The sequence below is a fragment of the Syngnathoides biaculeatus genome, chromosome 9 (assembly GCF_019802595.1).
Source record: "Syngnathoides biaculeatus isolate LvHL_M chromosome 9, ASM1980259v1, whole genome shotgun sequence".
Lineage (NCBI taxonomy): Eukaryota > Metazoa > Chordata > Actinopteri > Syngnathiformes > Syngnathidae > Syngnathoides > Syngnathoides biaculeatus.
The window spans coordinates 17,645,939-17,652,767 of record NC_084648.1 but is presented as its reverse complement, the minus strand read 5'-3'; the positions used below and the strand labels follow the sequence as shown (position 1 = coordinate 17,652,767).

Genomic DNA, 6,829 nt, shown 5'->3' with positions numbered 1-6,829 from the left:
TTTATTGTACTGAATCTGTCATTTATCAGTTTTTCCCCTTTCACGTTTCTATATTATCTGAAATCCTGTGTTGTATGCTTGCTGTCTGTTGATCAAACATTTCAGTTCCATATTTGGTGTGATGCGAGATAAATATTTCACGTCATCCGCCGGTACGTATATGTTGCTTTCCTCCTCTGATTCACGTTGACCTCCGGTCGCAGCGAAGGCAGAAGGCGTCGTCGCTTTCGGCAAATTACAGTTGCGGGTTTGACATGTTGCAACGACTCGATCGGTAGCACGCTGGAATGAAAAATGAAGTCAAATCATTTTTTTTTTTTTTTCTTCAAAGTGATGGTCGTGGTCCTTCGCGTGCCGTCCCTTCCTTCATCCATATACATGCGCCCACCTGTCCCCGTTCTGTCATTTTTGCAAGGCCGCTCGCTCTGCCCCATTAGTAAGCGTTGCTGTGTGGGTTGAGACATCTGCATTAAGATGTTCATTTCCTCTCAGCGTGTTTCCATTAGGGCCAGCGAGCACTCCGGCGGGCTCGGGCCCAATTTATTCTGCCACAATGCGCTGCTGTTGCTGTATGAGTGGCCGTGTAATGAGCTCTTAATGGGCCTCTGTCGGGTACATGCTGTCGATCCGCTTATGAGGAGAGTGACACTAATGTGCCACAAGAGCTACGTTGCACAGAAAAAAAAAAAAAAAACCCAGAAAAAAAATCACCTGCGTGTAATCCGTGTGATCGGGAATTATTTGTCCTACTTGTGAAATAATTTTATCACCTTCGATAGATAATTAGCTTGACTTGGTTTTAACAGTTCATTAAGCGCACATTTGAGTCAACCGATGTCGTGCTGTCTCTTTTTTTCCTTTCCAGCACAAGACGTGCGTGCAAAGTTGCGCAATCGATTACAAAGTATTCTCTCCGGCGGCTTGCACAGCTTGAGTCCACCGACCGCAAGTACACGACGTTAGCGTTGGAACCTCAAAAGTTAAATGCGGCGACAGACCTGGTGAGCGCCAAAGTGACCAAAAGAAATATTCACCCACTGTGAATCTCTGGATTTTTCTTTTTCGAACAGACCTGCCCATATTGGGCTAAAAAAAAATAACTTTAGCAACAATAGTGAGCATTATTAAGCTTGTATGCTAACTTGTTTATTGACGTAACAATGGACCCTTCCGACCTGTTGATCACTTTTACAAAAGTAGCCAATCAGATAGGCGCATTGCGTACGTACAGAAAATTTAGCAATGTGCCTGCGCTGAATTATTAGCACAACGTTGCGCTGAAAGCGTTTCATTCGGCGGCGAGGCTGCAAACAGCTGAGTTTGAGTGACTCCGGTCCTTCTCGCAATATGGCCGCCTCAGCATCGCGCATGTTGAGTGTTCTTACTGCTTCGTCTCCTTTTTTGTTTTTTTGTTTTTTGGGTTCCACACCAATCCGCTGGAGGCCCGCTTGCCGGCAAAATGAAAGGATTTCACTGCTTGCGCAGTCCTCTGTCATCAATCCTGTTTGCCGTGCTTCGGTCCCCGGCTGCCCCCTCCTCCGTCTTCCGTCCATCCTTCAGTCTCTCCTCCTCACATCCATCCATCTTTCTTTTAGCCGCCTCGTTTAATTGATCGCGGAGAGCTTGTGGAAAGGGGTGGGGGAGGGGGGATCGAGGGACCAACGCAGCATCAACAGAGTGCCAGACCTTGTGTTTTTCGTGAAAGACGTTTAGTGCTGCAGCCCCACGCAAGCACATTCAACATGACAAACCGCATCTAGTTAGCCGTGGTAGTTGCTGAAAAGCGTCATGTTATGCTTTAAAGGGGAATTCCACTGGTTTGCATTAATAATGTATCCAATAGGTCATGTGATATGTACTCCATTTTGATGTTAAATCCTCTCTCATTTAATAGTGTTTGGAGAAGATTTTTATCGACAATTACGTATTTTCAGGGGCGCTGCCATTTTAGTGAGTCACATGACCTACGTGGGCAAATGTGACTTGTTACGTGCCGCAACAAAGGCTCGATTACATGGGGCACCATTATGCCCAGCGCTGATTTCTCTGATTTATCTTCATCTGATGAAGAAATAGCAGTATCGGTTGATCGGGAAGACGGAGGAATTCTTCTATACACAGCCGTAAGCGGCACAGCTCCGGGGCTTGTGGGAGGCGTGAGCTTGCTCCCCGAGTTGTCCGAGCTCACGGTTCCGCCGCTCACGACTGTGCCGCTCACTGCTGTGTATGGAAGTATCCTTCCGTCTTCCCGATCAACCGAGCGGCGGTACCGCTCCCGGCTGCGTATGGAAGTATTCCTCCGTCTTCCCGATCAACCGAATGGTCGAGCCACTCCCGACTCTGCCACTCACGGCTCTGTATGGAAGTATTCTTCCATCTTCCCGATCAACGGAGCGGCTAAGCCACTCACGACTGTGCCGCTCACTGCTGTGTATGGAAGTATTCTTCCATCTTCCCGATCAACGGAGCGGCGGTACCGCTCACGGCTGTGTATGGAAGTATTCCTCAGTCTTCCCAATCAACCGAATGGTCGAGGCGCTCACGATTGTGCCGCTCACGGCTGTGTATGGAAGTATTCCTCCGTCTTCCCGATCAACTGAGCGGCTAAGCCGCTCACGACTGTCCCGCTCACTGCTGTGTATGGAAGTATTCTTCCGTCTTCCCGATCAATCGTATGGTCGAGCCGCTCACGACTGTGCCACTCATGGCTGTATATGGAAGTATTCCTCCGTCTTCCCAATCAACCAAGCAACGGTACCGCTCACGGCTGTGTATGGAAGTATTCCTCCGTCTTCCCAATGAACTGAGCGGCGGTACCGCTCACGGCTGTGTATGGAAGTATTCCTCAGTCTTCCCAATCAACCGAATGGTCGAGCCGCTCACGACTGTGCCACTCATGGCTGTATATGGAAGTATTCCTCCGTCTTCCCGATCAACCGAGCGGCGGTACCATTCACGGCTGTGTATGGAAGTATTCCTCTGTCTTCCTGATCAACCGAACGGTCGAACCGCTCACGCCTGTGCCACTCCCTGCTGTTTATGGAAGTACTCCTCCGTCTTCCCGATCAACCGAGCGGCGGTCCTGCTCACGGCTGTTTATGGAAGTATTCCTCCCTCTTCCCGATCAACCGATATTGCTATTTCTTCACCAGATGAGGATAAATCCGAGAAATCAGCGCTGGGCGTAATGATGTCCCATGTAATCGAACGTTTGGAACCCCACGTGACACGTCACATCCGCGCACGTAGGTCATGTGACTCGCGAAAAAGGCAGCGCCCCTGAAAATTCGTAATTGTCGATTTAAAAATCTGCTCAAAACACAATTAAATGAGAGAGGATTCAACATCACATTGTCAAAATAGAGTACATATTACATGAACTATTGGATACATTGTTAATCCAAACCACGGGAATTTCCCATTCGTTCACCGTGCTCTATGACAATGCAGCGTTTAGCTGAAAATGATGTCGTTTGCGAGCTGGATGTGTTTTAAGCCTAAAAATGATGTCTCGAGAGTAACAGAAGATTCAAATGTCTCGCAAGGTGAAATCCATACAAAGTATTGATCAGAGCTCGGCAAGGAGGGCGTGGATGAAAATGATGCATGTTGCGTGTTTCTTCCATTTTGTTGAAGCCACAATCCGTACGGCCGAAATAAAAGCAGTCCAAAAAATAGCAGGCTGCAAATCACAGCCACTCTTCCGCAATAAATTTGTCGTTGGTACAGTTTACAAGATCATCTTTTAAGCTCTAACAAGTGAACGCAGGAGTTGCGGGAGAGCAGTTAAACAGCATGTGCGCTGTGCTAATGGCTACTTAGGGCAAGACAACGTGCCAAAGTAGCCGGGAGGAATCCATCCATCCATCCAGCCGAGGTTCGGGGCCACGCGTATCGACAGAGGTGGGGAGTAAAGTTAACGGTTGACGAGAACGCATCCCGTGACCGCCGCTGGTCGATTGGTGACATTTTACGCTAACTCAGCGTTAACTGGGATCCTCCCGTCAGGTTTTCGACCTGAAATGTTGTCGTAACTGAAATAGATTTATCGCGACGATAATCTTGATTACGTTCATCTTATTTTAGTTATTTTAAAATGGCGTCCTGTGGACTTCAAATGTTCTTCGTGTTGATTTTAAAACAAGTCTCTGCTTCTTGAAAATAATTCTCTCGGTAGGTGACCGGAATATGCTATCTTGAATGACGCTCCATAAAATATGGAATCCGCCCCCCCAGAAAAAAAAAACCCCAAAACATTATCCCAAGTTTGGTGACAGATTTTCGCAACAGCGCCAGAGTAGAAAAGTCTCCTTCACAGTCTTGAGGTTCTGGGTTCAAGTCTCAGTTAGGCCGTCTCATGTGGAGTGTGTGCATTTACCAAAAAATGAACTTGGTTTTTTTTTTTTTTTTTTTTTATTAATTGAAGACTAAATTGCTCTTGACGCACGGTGGAACAGCTGGTAAAGTGTTGGCCTCACAGTTCTGAGGTCCCGGGTTCAAAACCCGGACCCGCCTGCGTTCTCCCCGTTCCTGCGTGGGTTTCCTCCAGGCACTCCGATTATACCTCCCACATCCCAAAAACATGCAACATTAATTGTTATGCCATGTCATTATCCAAGCCGCTTATCCTCACAAGGGTTGCGGGAAAGCTGGAGCTTATCCCAGCTAGCTTCGGGCGAAAGGCGGACTACACCCTGAACCGGTCGCCAGTCAGTCGCAGGGCAGATATCGAGACCACCACTGAGCGGGAATCGACCCCACACTGCCCGCACGAAAGGCAGACGTGGACCACTACACCATCAGCGACTCTAAATTGCGCCGAGGTGTGATTGTGAGTGCGACTGTTTGTCTCTGCGATTGGCTGGCAACCAGTTCAGGGTGTACCCCGTTGACAGCTGGGAGAGGCTACAGCACTCTCCGCGACCCTCGTGAGCATAAGCGGCAAAGACAATGGACGGATGGATAAATTGCTCTTAGGTAGGAATTAAAAGTCAGATGGGATCGACTCCAGCAGGACCGCGACAATTACGACGACAAGCGTTGTGGAAAATTTTGGTTATTTTTTTTACAAGTCATATTTGTAACACTTCAGGGGAATTTAACATGAGAGGTTAGTTCAGTTACTAGCCGAGGATTTGGAACATTTTAATTTTACCATTATGATTTACATGAGGCCCACCCACTGTGTGTCTGTCGGTGCTAAGCCGACTCCCGACTTTCAAGCTGTTTATTTAAAGAGTTGATTTCTTATTTTTTTCTTCTCTCTCTGCAAGTCCCACTCGGCGCTGACAGCATTTGGCCGATCAATAATGTAATTCTTAACCAGCAACTGCGGCACGCCATCCTAATTGCCTCCTCCATTATCTGACCACATCTCTCATTATACTGTAAGCGGCCTTCATCGGAGCCTCGGGCACAGCGGAGGGAAAAAATACAAACGGGTGCGCTTGTTTTCCGCACAAATAATATTCCCGCGTACAGATCGGAGCGGTGAGGGGCGCACCAACACGCCGTCGTCACCGGACATCAGCGGCCGCAAACTCGGCGATAGAAAAGGCCGGCGACCCGCTTGCCCTCCTCATCTGCACTTCCTTCCCTTTCTCTTCCTCCCTTTGTTTCATCAATCAGATGGCCATTAGCCGGCAGCGAGCGGCTGCCGGTCCGCGCATTGCACGGCCGCGGGAGCGAGACGTCTCGCCCCCGCCGCGCCGTCTGCCTCGTTGTGATAGCGCCGCGACCCGGGGGAAATAAAAGACGGCAGAAGCGAAATCAGATTCGCGGCGGGCTGAGGTGGATGCTAGCAAAGATAGCGGCCTGCTTAGGGTTGATTTGATATTTTCATTCTGTCCTGCAGAGCATCCACCATCAGGCCATCCCTGACTGATTCTTTAACATCTTAAGTAGGACAAGTATTTTCTGAGCCGCTTATCCTCACGAGAGTCACGGGTAGTGCTGGATCCTATCCCAGCTGTCATCGGGCAGGAGGCGGGGCAAAACCTGAACTGGTTGCCAGCCAATCGCAGGGCACTTGGAGATAAAAACAGCCGCACTCGCAATCACACCTAGGGGCAATTTATCCATCCATCCAGCCATCATCTTTTGCCGCTTATCCTCACGAGGGGTCACGGGTAGTGCTGTATCCTATCCCAGCTATCATCGGGCAGGAGGCGGGGCACACCCTGAAATGGTTGCCAGCCAATCACAGGGCACATGAAGATAAAAACAGCCGCACTCGCAATCACACCTCGGGGCAGTTTATCCATCCATCCATGATCTTTCGCTGCTTATCCTCACAAGGGTTGCGGGGAGTGCTGGATCCTATCCCAGCTGTCATCGGGCAGGAGGCGGGGAACACCCCGAACTGGTTGCCAGCCAATCGCGGGGCACATGGAGACAGACAACAGCCGCACTCGCAATCACACCTCGGGGCAATTTATCCATCCATTCATGATCTTTTGCTGCTTATCCTCACAAGGGTCGCAGGGAGTGCTGGAGCCTCGCTCAGCTGTCATCGGGCAGGAGGCGGAGTTGCCAGCCAATCACGGGGCACATGGAGACAGACAACAGTCGCACTCACAATCACACCTACGGGCAATTTAGAGTCTCCAAAGAATGAATGTTTTGGGGATGTGGGAGGAAACCGGAGTGCCCGGAGAAAACTCACACGGGCACGGGGAGAAGGTGCAAACTCCGCACAGGCGGTGCCAGGATTTGAACCCCAGTTTTTAGAACTGCGAGGCCAGCGTCCTACCGCTATGCCGCTGTGCCGCCAAGTAACACATTACCTGAATTTTCAGCTTTTTGACGTTAACGAGCAAAAACATGCTAC

General features: G+C 49.5%; 1 long non-coding RNA gene across 1 annotated transcript in view; it reads left to right on the top strand.

The window, feature by feature from the left end:
* LOC133505806 (uncharacterized) overlaps nt 1–6,829 on the top strand; it is a 47,343-nt gene that overhangs the window by 39,016 nt on the left and 1,498 nt on the right. The gene's annotated exons all lie outside the window — the stretch shown is intronic.